Genomic DNA, 14803 nt, shown 5'->3' on the forward strand with positions numbered 1-14803 from the left:
AGCATAAAATTAGGTTTAAAATGTTTCAGTCATAGATATCCCCCCCAATGTGTATACTTAAGTATGATTCAGGCAGAAACCCCGTTGAGCTCTTTGTAAGATCTTGGCTACCATCTGAGTCCACAGGACATTTAGCTTCACACCGTGCTAAACTGGCAGTGTAAATTCAGAGTCAGTGCCCAATCTGACTTTGGGGCAAAGTGGAGTGAGAAACCCTGGAACGAATCTTCCACCACTTGGATTTGATGCTGCAAATCTAGTGTTGTGTCAAGCCTGGTTTGCAAAACGCTCTATCTGACTCACTGGACACTTGGTAAACCTATCTGACCTCAATGTAAATGTTTACAAAGCAGAGATTCTCCCCTCCCTGCTCTCTAAACATTTACGTTCTATCTTTTGGGAGGCAGCTCTGCACACACTTTTATCCAGGCAGGTGCAGATATCTCTCCCAAACAAGACAGTTTAAGTTTCAGCCAGGCAGGAGCCAAGCAATATAAATAGGGTTCTCCTGGCTGGAGCCAAAACTATAGCTAACAGTCTCACCTTCAGACTTTTTCTTCACCCCTTCTTTCTATATCTCACCGTTTCCTTTGTCTCCCTTCTAGTCTGCATGATTTGTGCGTTCTCTGTATGTTTCTCAGTTTCTTACCCTTTCTCTGTACGTCTTTCACTCTGTAAACCTCCCATTATTTGTTTTTCACGCTCTCCTTTTCTTCTCATCTTCCACTTAGAGCTGGAGACAGACCCAAGGCTTCTAACTTCCAATAAGCACTAAAATGATTTTGTCTGTCAGTCTCTTTCTGGGTATAAAGCCATAGCTGTCTTAACTGGGATCAGTGCAATTTTGAAACGACTTTCAAAAGAGTCTGGCCACAGCAGAAACACTTCAGTTTAATTTAGACCAGGAGATCACTCTCATCACCATCTCAGGACAAGCTCTCATTTCTATTTCCAACATACTTGGATGATCCGTTTCTAAATATTTTTCTTGGCAAATTAGGAGACAGATTCGCAATAGGCCAGGGGAGAGTCAGGCTCTACTCTAATCTTGGTCTCAGTCCCTATACCTTCATCATACTTTTGTAGTGAATCTTTCCAAGGAAGCTCATAAAAATATCCTATGGATTACTGGAAGTACTTTATTTAAATAACAACATTATTCACATAAAAAAATTATGAAATACCTTTCTCACTAACTGTAAAGTATATAAAATACTCAACAGTACATAATTGCACAAGTATTGAGTTACATTCATACTTTTGTTGATCATATATTTTATATATTAGAATTAATAATGCAATTTATACATGTAGCCTGGGAACTTAAAGGAAAATCTCCACATTTGCGAGGTCACAAAAACGAATTTATTTACATACTATACACATATTCCTTCTCCCCCTCATTCTGGCTCTCCATTTCATGCACCATCTGTCAACAATCTCAGCTTCAGAATCTCTTATGATTTCAAATGTGAATGCTGCCTTCCAGAGGCTGCTTTTCTCTGTGTCAAACACTTGTTTTTCTCTTACCAACACTTAACTCTATATTAAGCCATATTCTGTTAAAGGCTTGAATGCTGCCAACACCTCTCTCACAATCCTGGAAAGAAAATAATATTTTTTTACTAGAAATGCTTGTCATCAGATAAGTGCTCCATCTTTCATTAATATCTCTCTTCTTTCCCCGCCCTACTGAAATCCAAACTCATTGCACATAGTCTCCAACTCATTCCTCTTCCTCTTATACTCTCCTAGCTTTCCAAACACAAATTTGGTGCCAATAGGTTACTTCCTGATTTATCTAATTTTTTGGTACATTTTTCAACTGTGTTGGTATTCTATACAATGTCCTTATCCCTTCACCTTGCACTGTAGTACCCTGCTCATGATTGGCACTTCAAGGCTAGCAATGAGATATAAAGAATCTCTATCATTTAGATGGATTACCATAACTCACTTTGAGAGATATTCATCATGTTGTAGCGGTACCACCGAGTGTCTCTTACTTACTGTACATAAATCCCTTTAACTATGTTTGTATAGAGTTTGCATGTACGGGGCCTTGCCCCTTTAAGAACGCGACCTAACGCGATGACATCACGTGACTGCCCTAAGCGCGGGCAAACGCGGTGACGTCACGGCGCACATCACGTGACCGCCCTAAGCGCGGGCAAACGCGATGATGTCACGTCGCACATCACGTGACCGCCCCAAGCGCGGGAAAACGCGATGATGTCACGATGCAATCCACGGGACTGCCGAGTCTGTCCTCGTGGCGTCCCCATTCGGGTAAGACCTGTTCCACGGCTCTCCTGCATCGATCCTTGTTGTTTTCTGTACTTCGTCAAATCCTTCATTAAAGACCTGTTGGATTGTTTCTCCTGAGTCGACCTCAGTGATTTGGTTAGGAATACGCCTATTCCTACAATATCCTACAACTTTGCACAAGGGATTGAATATTTATAGTGAAAGCAGATCATAATCAGTAATACTCTACTGTTTACTGTGCGAGTACAATTTAATTTTTTTTTTAGAAAATATACTTTTTCAGCATTTGCATTGTCTAAATTAGTCCAAATACTGCTTTAGGTGTAATCATCCTCTTTCTGATGTACTGGATATCATTTTGCTTCCTTGTAGAAATAAGTCCTTGCACTAAAACTCAAACCGAAAGAATGCAAACATATTTACAAAACACAACTTTCATACAAAGTTCTGTGCACATTTCTCAGCACTTTGACTATACGAAGAGTATCCGCTGTGGTGTTTATCACTTGCATTATTTAGTTGTGCCCATTCACGTTATCTAGGAGAATAAACAGACAGGAACATCTTGAAAGCAGTATAAGAAAGTGAAGCTATTGTCACCTGACCTCAGATGTGCGGTTGCCTGGAAACATGCTGTAAAGATGTTAATCCATACTACACACACTGTTTTGCAAAAATAGAGTGACATTAAGTAATAAGTACACTTTTTCCCAAGAATTACACTTGTTGATATGAACTTATTATTTCATTGATTACTGGGTAATAACATGTATAATGTACAAAATACAGTTCATATATAAATGCAGAATTCATACGTAATATTTTATAGAAGGCCATACAACAGTGTAAATCACATGAAACAGGGTATCACAGAACTTACCACTCAGCTTTGTTTGAGACTTCTGTAAAATTATACGTAGTTTAAAAATATATATGTATATATCATATACACACAGGCGGTGACACAGATCAGGGTTTTCCTTATGAAAATCCTTTCTCACACTCATTGTAACAAATAGGACATATGCCTATTAAGTAAAAAATACAAACTAATGTATCTTCTTCTGTTGCTACAATGCCTATGAGAAAAATTAGACTTTGGAAGGCAATGAATTGAAGTCTGAGACAAGATTTAACTTACAACATAATGATTGCCATATTAGATAGTGCGATGTAGATTAATATATTCCCTCATTGAATGCCAAGAACAATTCCACTCAATCTGACTATTTTTTATTTGATGTTCTGGTTATTGATCCCAGTTTTTGCAGAGAGTGTCCAGAATCAGGTAAGTCAGTTATATGGAATTGCACCTTGAAAACAGAACATTTGGCCCACCAGTCCATGTTGATGTTTATCCTCCACACAAGCAGTAGTCCTAATTCCACGTACCCGCTCTGGTTCCATACCTCTTTATTTTCCTTTCCTTCACCCACCTATCCAACCTATTCATAAATATTATCATGGAGCTAGAATTTCAGTGAGGGTTTTTCCGATCATCCATCCTAAGCTCAGTGGAAGATCAGCAGAAACTCTGGAGAAACAGTATAGCTGGCTATTTATGCCTTTCCTCCAGAGTTTCTGATAATTTTCTGCTGATGTTAAGGCAGATGATTGGGAGAACCCCCATGGAAATTCCAGGTGATGGCATCTGCTTCACTCACTAAGTCCGGCGGTGCACAGCCTCACAACCCTCTGTGCAAAAAAGTTTCTCTTGCTTTCCATCCGACATCTCTTACATTTATTTTGTACCAGGCAGCATTCTCTTTCTCCTACCTCAATATCCTTCCTATAGTGTGGACTCTAAAACTACATATACTCCAATTGTGGTCTTACGAAGGTTTTACACAGATTCACCATTACATCTCAAATTTTATATTCTGCACCTCGTCATAAAACTCAGTATTCCATTTGCTTTTCAGTGGCATTATCCACTTGGGGTGCTGCTTTAAATTTCTTGTAAGCCTGACCCCCCAAATCCCTTTGCTCTTCTACATCACCTAGCTTCTCAACCCCCCCCCCATACTATAATTATTATTTTTTAACCAAAAATTTACCACCTCACATTTACTAACACTGAATTCTATTTGTCACTATGTTGCCCATTCCACCAACTGATCAACATCCCCTTACAACTTCCTTTGGTCCTTGGAATTATTTATTCTGACTCCTATTTTAGTATCGTCAACCTCCCCCTAATTTCATACCCTTCAATCCTTCGTGAATAGTTTCCGGTGTGGTACCTTGTCAAAAGGTTTATGAAAGTCCATGTACATCACATCCACTGCATTTCCCCATCCACCATATGTGTTACCTCATCAAATAACTTGTGTTACCTCCTCAAATAACTATCAGGTTTTCAAGCACATTCTTCCTTTCTGAAATCCATCAAAGGTGTCTCTTCTCAAAACAAATCCCTTAAACTTTATATCGCAGCTGATTATTGATGCTAGTTGTGCCTCAAATATGTTGAAACTTTTCAGAAACGTGACCAGTTTGAGCCAGAAGACTAACAATAAAATTCATATAATAGCAAAATACTGCAGATGGTGGAAATCTGAAATAACAACAGAAAATGCTGGAAATACTCAGCAGGCCAGGCAGCATCCGTGGAGAGAGAAACAGAGTAAACGTTTCAGGTTAATGGCCCTTCAGTTCACATTCAAGAGTTGCTGCAACAGCTTGAACCAGAATTACCCTCAACAGTCAGCAGGAAAGTACAAACTTTCTAGAAATCGTAGGTGATTGACTGTGTACTGTGGTTCATATTATGCTCTGGCTGAAGGACTCATCTGAACCCACTGACATCAATTGCTGAAGATATTTAAGCAAAGTAGTCAAAAGCCTAACCCTAAAAAAAATGCATAAAAAGAAAGCATTAGGGGAGTCTCAATAAATGCATCGGGTGAGAAAGAAGGGGAAAATGCAATCGTCATCATGCATTCTAGATGCAAGAAGGTGTTTTTTTTTAAATTAGAGAATGTGTTGCAGGAAACCAGCCACCCACTCTCAGCTCGATTCAAAAACAAGCTTCTTGTCAGGGCGCCTCCAGCAGTGCGCTGCGCTGCACCGCGCGCCTGCTGACAAGGCAGCGCCAGCCTTTCCTGCTCCTGCTTCTTGATTGGCTCCGGCCTGGGCTTCCCCCGCCCCCAACCCCCCTCGGCCCAATCAGCGACGGCCTCTCCCCGGGCCAGCGGCGCGTGCTGATTGGCCGAGCGAGCCGTCACTCAGCCTGTGTGTGTTGTGTTTTTTCTCTCTCTGCGCTTCTTTCCCCGGGACTTCCGGCCTGAGCCTGGGTTGCAGCTCCCGCCCCTTCTGAGTGCGGTTGGTGTTTCGTCAATAAACGGCGGACTGGAGGGGGGGGAGCCGGGCCGGCATTAGCCCGGGGGTTGGTGGCTGGCGGCTGGGTGAGAGATTTCCAACACGCTGCGAAATGCTTTCTCCCAGCGGCTATTAATAGCGACTTGGTGCCGAGATTTCAAGGCCTAACAAACGCTGGCGATGTGCAGGTGACACACGTGTTTTTTTTGTAAGATCCTGACCGGCCGCGGAGAAGTCCTGAAATTTACGGTATGTTTTTCTTCGAGTTTCCTACCTGTCACACACACACACACAGAGTCCCTGAGATTAGGCCTCTGTAGCCTGGTGCTGGGGTAACCGCCACACCGCACACTGTTGCTGTTGTTGGCCCGGCCCAGCTTGTTTACAGCAGCTCGCTTGCAAATGTTTTACTGATTTTAAAAGAGTGGACGATTTGTACCGTCTGCTAGTGCGAGAACTGGCTAGGCCTAGTGGTGGTTTTCAGGGGGGTCAAAGTAGTATGTATTCCCGTCCCAAGTTTTCTCCCAAAACTCCCTTCATAAATATGTTCTTATTTAGCGATCAAACACACCGCCACCAGCTTTCTCCGGGTCTGCGAAGGGCAGCACACCCGTTACACTGGGTTTATTCTCACATTTATTCACTGTACGTGGCAACCAAGACTACAATGCTAATATGATTAGTCATTTACTGTGAGCATTTTGCACACGTTAATGGACGTGCAGGAGTAAACAAGGTTGTGGCAATGGCGAGGGGTTCAGAGGGCAGGAGCTGCTTAAGTTTGAAGGATTCTGTACACATTACACGTGAACACCCCCCCCCCTGAGATTTTTTTTAACTTCTTTTGATGTTGATTGTTTCGCATTGTTTATGGCGTTTTATTTATATTATGATTCCAGTGATTTACTGCTCATTGAAGCTGCCAGACCCAAGTTACAAGTTGTAAACACATGGATAGAACTGTGTGGAGTTTTTTTTGTCATGGTGGAATGGAAAATATTGTGATTACTGAGATTCTGTTGTACTTTGACTAGGGCGGTTAAAGATGATAGTTGAGAGTCAGTACACAACTGATGTACATTTAACAATACTGTATGCACTTGGTGGAGCATGTATAGGGTTTGGGAAAATCTGTCATGTTTGTTTATACTATTATGAATGCACCAAGTCTCCCAAGGTTTCAGCAGACATCAGTAAAATACAAGTGAGGTGTCAGCACTTGTAGTGTGAGGAGCCACCTTTTGTGTACTTTTGGAGAAGTGCAGCTATGCTGGACACTTTTAGCTAAGCAGCTTTTTTGTTGCTGTACTTTCTGTATTTTGCTTTCCCTTCTGTTCAGAGAGAAAGGAAATTTCAATATTATTCTGGGGCAACAAAGACTTTGTCAATTATGAAATATGATAACAGCAGCAACTTACATTTGTATACGACCTTTAACTGGGGACTAAGGTGCCTCACAGGAGAGTAATCAGACAAAAATGGACACCCAAAGAAGATATTCGGAGGGGTGACGGAAAGCTTGGTCAAAGAGGTAGGTTTTAAGGAGAGGTTAAGGGAGGGAATTCCAGAACTTAGGGCCAAGGTGTCTGTAGGCACAACAGTCAATGGTGGGATAAAAGGAGTGGGGGCTGTGTAAGAGGCCAGAGTTGAAGGAACCCGAGTTCTCTAAGGACTGTCGGAGGTTACAGAGATAGGGAGGGGTGAGGTCATGGATGGATTTGAACACGAGGATGAGAATTTTAATTTGAAGTGATGGTAGATAGGGAGCCGATGTAGGTCAGTGAACACGGGGGTGAGGGGGACATTTTGCAGGCTAAGATATGGATAACAGTTTTGGATAAGCTGAAGTTTATGGAGGGTAGAAGTTGGGAGGCTGGCCAAGAGAGCGTTTGAATACTTGAGTCTGGTGCTGACAAAGGCAAGGGTGAGGATCTTGGCAGCAGATGGGCTGAGATAGGGGTGGTGATGGGTGATACAACGGAGGTGGAAGTGAGCGTTCTTTGTGATGGAGAGGATATGGGATCGGAAGCTCAGCTTAGGGTCAGATGGGACGGGTGGTTGCGAACAGTCTCGTTCAGTCTGAGATGGTGGCTGGGAAGGGAGATGGAATCGGTGGCAGGGGAACGGCATGTGTGGTGGGGGCCGAAGACAATGGCTTTGGTCTTTCCAATGTTTAATTGGAGGAAAATGCGCTTCATCCAGGACTCTTGTGTCTGACAAGCAGGTTGACAATATGGAGGCAGTGGAGGGGTTGAAATAGGTTGTGCTGAGGTAGAGCTGGGTGTCTTCAGCATGCATGTTGAGCCTTTGAGTGATGTCACTGAGGGGTAGCACGTAGATGAGCAATAGGAGGGAGCCAAGGATAGATCTTTGGGGAACTCCAGAGGTGACCGTGCGGGAACGGGATGATAAGCCATTGCAGAAGATTTTCTGGCTACGACTGGATAGGTCAGCGAGAAACCAGGCAAGGGCCACCAGACCATTTGCAACCTCGGCCACCTATTTGATCCCGAGCTGAGCTGCAGACTGCATTCCTTTCCACCCGTTCTAAACTTAAGCTCATCCAAAGCTCTGCTACCTGCATCCTAACCCACACTAATGCCCGCTCACCCATTACCTGTGTGCTCGCTGACGTACGTTGGCTCCCGGACCACTGACAACTCAAATTTAATATTCTCATCCTCGTGTTCAAATCCCTTCAAGGCCTTGTTCCTCCCCATCTTTAACTTCCTCCCTTGAAAACTCTGTTCCTCCAGCTCTCCTGACTTTAAGAAGTTATCCTCGGCGATATCATCCGAAAGCACATCAGCTTCCACATGTATGCTGACGCCTCGGCTCTATCTCACCACCAACGTTCCCTCTAAGCTACGCGGCTGCGCAGCTGTTTGTCGCTCCCGCACTGCCCAGGACTGGCTTTTCCAGTGTGAAATTGTGCGCACATGCAAAACTTTGGGCCGTGCACCCAAAAAAAGAATTAGGGTGAAAACATTGCTCACTACCATCTCTGGACCCCTCCACCATCTCTGATTTGTCACGCTGCTTGTCCGACATCCCAATATTGGATGAGCAGAAATTTCCTCCAACTAAATATTGGGAAGACTGAAGCCATTGCCTTTGGTCCCTGCCACAACCTCCATTCCCTGACCACCGTTTCCATTCCTGGCAACTGTCTGAGGCTGAGCCAGACCATTCACAACCTTGGTGTGTTTGACCTGGAGATGAGCTTCCGACCACATACTCGCTCCATCACCAAGACTGCCTACTTCCACCTCCGTAACATCGCCTGCCTTCAACCCTGCCTCAGCTCACCTGCTGCTAAAACCCTCGTCCATCCTTTGTTACTGCTAGACTTGACTATTCCAACACTCTCCTGGCCGGCCTCCCATGATCCACCCTACCTAAACTTGTGCTCATACAAAACTCTGCTGCCCGTATAACTTGCTCCAAGTCTCATTCACCCATCACCTCTCTGCTTGCTGACCTATACTGGCTCCTAGTCCGCCAACACTTCAATTTTAAAATCCTCGTCCTTGTTTTCAAACCTCTGCATAGCCTCGCCCCTCCCTAACTCTGCAACCTCCTCCAGCCCAACAAGCCTCGCAAGATCTTTGCGCTCCTCCAATTCTGGCCTCTTGCGCATCCCTGATTATAATCGCTCCACCATTGGTGGCTGTGCTTTGAGCTACCCTGGCCCGAAGCTCTGGAATTCCCTCCTTAAACCTCTCTGCCCCTCTACCTCTCTCTCTCCTCCTTTTAATATGCTCCTTGAAACCGACCTCTTTGATCAAGCTTTTGGTCGTCTGTCCCAGTAGCTCCTCTCTGGCTCGGTGTCAAAAATGATTTTATTGATATTGCTCTTAAGTGCTGTGGGACATTTTTCTATGTTAAATACGCTATATAAATGTAAGTTATTGCAAGAGTTTCATGTGAAATGAGTTTGGTCAGTCCGAGGGAGCACAAAATTGTAGCTAATTTGGCACAATTTGCAGTCTCCCTCAGAGTGAGGCAACAGGAATGGTGGTGGGGGAAATGTCTCGCTACAGGAAACTCTTTTATCCGGCACCGACGGGACCGGCGTGGTGCCGGTTTATCAAAAAGCCCGGATTACAGAGAGGTATAGTTAAAAGGTACGAGAGCTCCACACACAGCAACAAATCCAGGCTTCCCTGTTGCTTAGCAACAGGTGCAGGAACTCTGGCCACAGACCAAGCGTTCCTGTTGCTTAGCAATAAGTGCAGGAACCCCAGTTACACAGCCACAGATCCAGGAACGGCCACTAATATGAAGTAAAACTTACCTGAACCGGCTCCTGAATTTTGCCGGTTAACTGAGATTTCTGGTTATTTAGGTGCCGGTAAATTGAGAGTTTGCTGTAGTGTGGTATGGGCTGCTCCGAGGTTTCGATGGAGGCATGTTGCTGCAGCAGAACAGAGGGAGATTTACTGTGCATCTTGGAGGCACTGGGTGCTTGAAATGAGAAGTGTTCCATTCGCCTGCACTAAGATCCCTCAACTTGCCAGGCACGCAAAATTTTTAATTTAAAATAAAGCTTTATCTTATCTCTCTCTAAATGTTGAACTGCATTCATTGTTTGAGCAATGGACCAGGAAAACCTTGCTTTGTGCTCTCTGAAAATGGGCTTCTTTCTTGGTCACTTGCTTCCCAATTCCCACCAGACTGGAAATCGGCAAACTATTTCCTTGGAAGACACCAAATTGGGGGAGGAGGACGGCAACAAGTTACAGGAGGACATTAATAAACTTGCAGAATGGACATATAATTGGCAAATGAAGTTCAACACAGATAAATGTGAGGTATTACATTTTGGTAGGAAGAATAGGGAGGTCACTTATTACTTGGAGGGTGCGAGTCTAGGTGGAGTAGAGGAACAAAGGGATCTCGGAGTACAAATACACAAATCACTAAAAGTTGCGCACAGGTTAGCAAGGCCATAAAAACAGCAAACCAAGCACTAGGGTTTATTTCGAGAGGGATAGAATTGAAAAGTAGGGAAGTTATGCTAAACCTGTATCGAACCTTGGTTAGACCACACTTGGAGTACCGCGTACAGTTCTGGTCGCCATATTATAAAAAGGATATAGAGACACTGGAGAGGGTGCAGAGAAGATTTACAAGGATGATACCAGAAATGCAAGGGTATACATATCAGGAAAGGATGTACAGGCTGGGTCTCTTCTCTTGAAAAAAGACTGAGGGGTGACCTAATAGAGGTCTTTAAAATTATGAAAAATTTTGATAGAGTAGATACAGAGAGAATGTTTCCACTTGTGGGGAAGAGCATAACTAGAGGCCATTAATATAAGATAGTCACCAAGAAATCAAATAGGGAATTCAGAAGAAACTTCTTTACCCAGAGAGTGGTGAGAATGTGGAACTCGCTACCACAGGGAATGGTTGAAGTGAATAGTATAGACGTGTTTGAAGGGAGGCTGGACAAGCATGTGAGGGAAAAGGGAATAGAGGGTTATGCTGATAGTTAGATGAGGAAAGACGGGAGGAGGCTCGTGTGGAGCATAAACGCCGGCATGGACTGGTTGGGCCGAATGGCCTGCTTCTGTGCCATATATCCTATGTAATCCTGAATTTTGTACAGCAGTCAAAACTGCCATTTAAGGTTTGATCTGCTACAAAGAGCCTGTTGCTGCTACTGGACCATGCAAAGTGTTACTAAAATTGGTTGCAGCCAGATATAAGAACATAAGAAATAGGAGCTGGAGTAGGCCATTTGGCCCTTCAGGCCTGCTCTGCCATTCAACAAGATCATGGCTGAACTACCTCAACTCCACCTTCCTGCACTATTTTATGTGATCATTGAGATGTTGGGAGATAACCTCGGAAAGCAGAATACCAACTGCAGGAAACTTTCGTTTAACCGGAGGTTAAATATCCGGAATGCTGTATCCACCGGCAAAATTCAGGAGTCGGTTCAGATAACTTTTTTACTTTTCGTTGCTTTTTTTCTCCAGTCCTGGCTCTGCAAGCGTCTAGCTGAAGCTGTTGCTTAGCTACAGAGACGCTTGCAAGCTGCGCCGACTGTTTTGAGGCAACAGGGTTTGTTGCTTCAGACGGAGCTCAGAAGCTCCGTATGTTGTTTTTCCGGCAGTGTTGATCGACCGGCACCAGCTCGGTCCCGTCAGTGCCGGATACCAGAAAGTTTCCTGTACACTGAGAGTCTCTATCGCTTGTTCTTTTTATTCTTCTGCTTTTTGTGGATAGAACATACTTGAGCACTTTTCTATATTGTTGGATAGATGCCCGTGTCTTAACTGTACTAGAATAGCTTGGCTTGGGGGCAGCTACTCCTGGTACCCAGATCTTCAGCACTACAGCCGGGATGTTGTTATGGCCAATGTCTTTGCTGTGTCCCGTGTACACAACCACTTCTTATTGGACATTGGCATCTAGGAAAGTAGGGATCTCAAGAAGAAGTCAAATTAGATCATCCATTCCACACTTTTGGTTGAAGACGCATGCAAATACTTCAGCCTTGTCTCTTGCATTTGTATGCAGGCCTCTTTCATGCTTGAAGGTGGGATATTCATGGAGTTACCTCCTCCCATTCGTTGCCTGATTGTCCTCCACCATTCTCAACTGGATGTGGTAGGGTTACGGAGCTTTTCTCTAATCTGTGGATTATGGGACTGCTTAGCTATTACTATAGCCTGCTGCATTTGGTATTTAGCATGCAAGTACCCTTGTGATGTAGCTTCACTAGGTTAGTGCCTCCTTTTTAAGGTATGCCTGGTGCTGCTCCTGGCACACCCATCTGCACTTCCTATTGAATCAGGACTGATTGCCCTCGGCAGGTGAAGTAGGTGTTTTTTGATTTGTTCTTGGAAAATAAATATTGTTACCTTGCCCACAGCAGGTACATAAATAGGTGAGAAGACATTTCTTCACACAAAAGGGTGACCAGAATTTGGAAATCTCTGTGGCAGGCCATCGTCTGAGCAGAGTCTATAATTCTTTCACGATTATCTTAAATTTGTGCCCCCTCATTGCTATCTAACCAGCTAGTGGAGGCAATCTAACACTAACTTTATCATCACGTCATCGTTTTGCAGACCTCCATCACATCAGCTCTTAACTCTTTGCATTCCAGTGAAAAAAGCTCTAACTTCTCAAATCTGTACATAATTTCAAATCCTCATCATTGGCAACATCCGAGTGAATCGATGCTATACCTCTTCTATTGCTTTTATATCCTTCCAATAAGGGAATTGCCAAAACTCTACACAATACTCCGACTAAGATGATGTACACGTTCAACATTACCTCCTTCTGTATTCTATACCTCCTAGATGCAAAACCAATGATTCTGTCTTATTATGGCCCTATCTAATGCTGCCATCTCACCTCTGTATCTGCACACCAAGCTTGCTCTCCTCCACTTAAAACATGCATTTTTTTCTCCCTAATTTCAAAAATGTATTACAGGTAGACTATCCTTTATCCGAACTTCCGAAAACCTCTAAAAACCGAAAGTTTTTTCGTTCAGCGTAAGTCGTGCGCACGACGCCGACCCCCCGCCGACGCCGACCCCCGCCCGCCGACGCCGACCCCCGCCCTGACCCCCCCGCCGACCCCCACCCCCGACAAATTTCCCAGTCTTATAAAATACCTTCTGAAATCCGAAATTTTCCGAAAACTGAAACACGGCTGGTCCCGAGGTTTTCGGATAAAGGATAGTCTACCTGTACTTCAAATTTTCTTTTCCACATTGAATTGCATCTGCCACTTATTTGCCTGTCTTGCTAGCCTGTCTTCTTCCTTCTCCAGTCTTTCACAATATTGTAACCTAAATTGTCCCATCCTGTTCAACCCCCTGGAAAACTATCTCCGATAAACTTTGAATTTATGCTTTATCTTGCTTTTAATACATAAAAATCAGAAACAACATATAGTGGTTACATTCATTGTCCTATTGAAGCTTTATTCTCCATGATTTGCATTAGAAGGAGTGGGGCTTACAAACAGTAATCCTGGCACTGTGAACAGGCAGTCTTGCTGCCGATCATCATTTCAATTTCCACAAGGTGTATGTAGAAGTGCACGCTGGGAGCTGCAGCCTGCCCAGTTTCAGTCGGTCCATCTAATGGTGATGGGTCTGGGTACCTGTGTGGGTGCAAGGCTCAGGCTTACATATACACAGGCCTATAACAGAAAACATTGTTATAGGCATTTTAAATGCAGAAAATCCTATTGTATAATTAAGTTTAATCATTTTCTTGTAACATAACGGACAAAGAAATTACAAACCTCCTTTCCCAGCAGTAAGTGCTTAGCTTTGTGGAGCAAAATTGTGGGTGAAAGGACTTTCGAAAAAATATTTGGAACAATTTTTTTAGTCTGCCTTTTAGAAACATGGAAGATGGGAGTAGGCCATTCGGCCCCTTGAGCCTGTTCCACCATTCAATGAGATCATGGCTGATCATCCAAATTCAGTACCCTGTCCCTGCTTTCTCCCCATATCCCTTGATCCCTTTAGCCGTAAGAAATATATCTAACTCCTTCTTGAATATATTTAATGAATTGGCCTCAACTGCCTTCTGTGGTAGAGAATTCCACAGGTTCACCACTCTCTGGGTGAAGAAATTCCTCCTCATCTCTGTCCTAAATGGCTTACCCCTTATCTTTAGACTGTGACCCCGGTTCTGGAATCCACGACCATCGGGAACATCCTTCCTGCATCTAGTCTGTCCAGTCCTGTTAGAATTTTATAAGTTTCAATGAGATCCCCTCTCATTCTTCTAAACTCCAGCGAGTATAAGCCCAATCTCTCCTCATACGTCATTCCTGCCATCCTAAGTATCAGTCTGGTGAATCTTCGCTGCACTCCCTCCATGGCAAGAACATCCTTCCTCAGATAAGCTGACCAAAACTGCACACAATACTCAAGGTGTGGTCTCACAAAGGCCCTGTACAACTGCAGCAAGACATCCTTGCTCCTGTACTCGAACCCCCTCGCAACGAAGGCCAACATACCATTTGCCTTCTTAACCGCCTGCTGCACCTGCATACTTACCTTCAGCGACTGGTGCACAAGGACACCCAGGTCTCGTTGCACTTCCCCTTCTCCCAATCTATTGCCGTTCAGATAATAATCTGCCTTCCTGTTTTTGCCACCAAAGTGGATAACCTCGCATTTATCCACATTATACTGCATCTGCCATGCTTCTGCCCAATCACCCAA

The 14803-nt window shown here is 43.9% G+C and overlaps 1 protein-coding gene across 4 annotated transcripts in view; it reads left to right on the forward strand.

Moving 5' to 3' along the window:
- Nucleotides 1-5535: 5535 nt before the first annotated feature.
- The window catches only part of mapkap1 (MAPK associated protein 1), a 224785-nt gene continuing 215517 nt past the window's right edge, over nt 5536-14803 (forward strand). For 2 of the 4 annotated variants that reach the window (XM_085965622.1, XM_085965621.1), the window contains exon 1: nt 5538-5838. The gene's annotated coding sequence lies outside the window, so the exon portion shown is untranslated. Of the gene's footprint in view, nt 5839-14803 lie in introns of all 4 variants that reach the window. The other 2 variants (XM_085965624.1, XM_085965623.1) reach the window with 2 other exon arrangements.

The sequence above is a fragment of the Somniosus microcephalus genome, chromosome 23 (assembly GCF_052327205.1).
Source record: "Somniosus microcephalus isolate GS21.2 chromosome 23, FLI_Smic_1.0, whole genome shotgun sequence".
Classification (NCBI taxonomy): domain Eukaryota; kingdom Metazoa; phylum Chordata; class Chondrichthyes; order Squaliformes; family Somniosidae; genus Somniosus; species Somniosus microcephalus.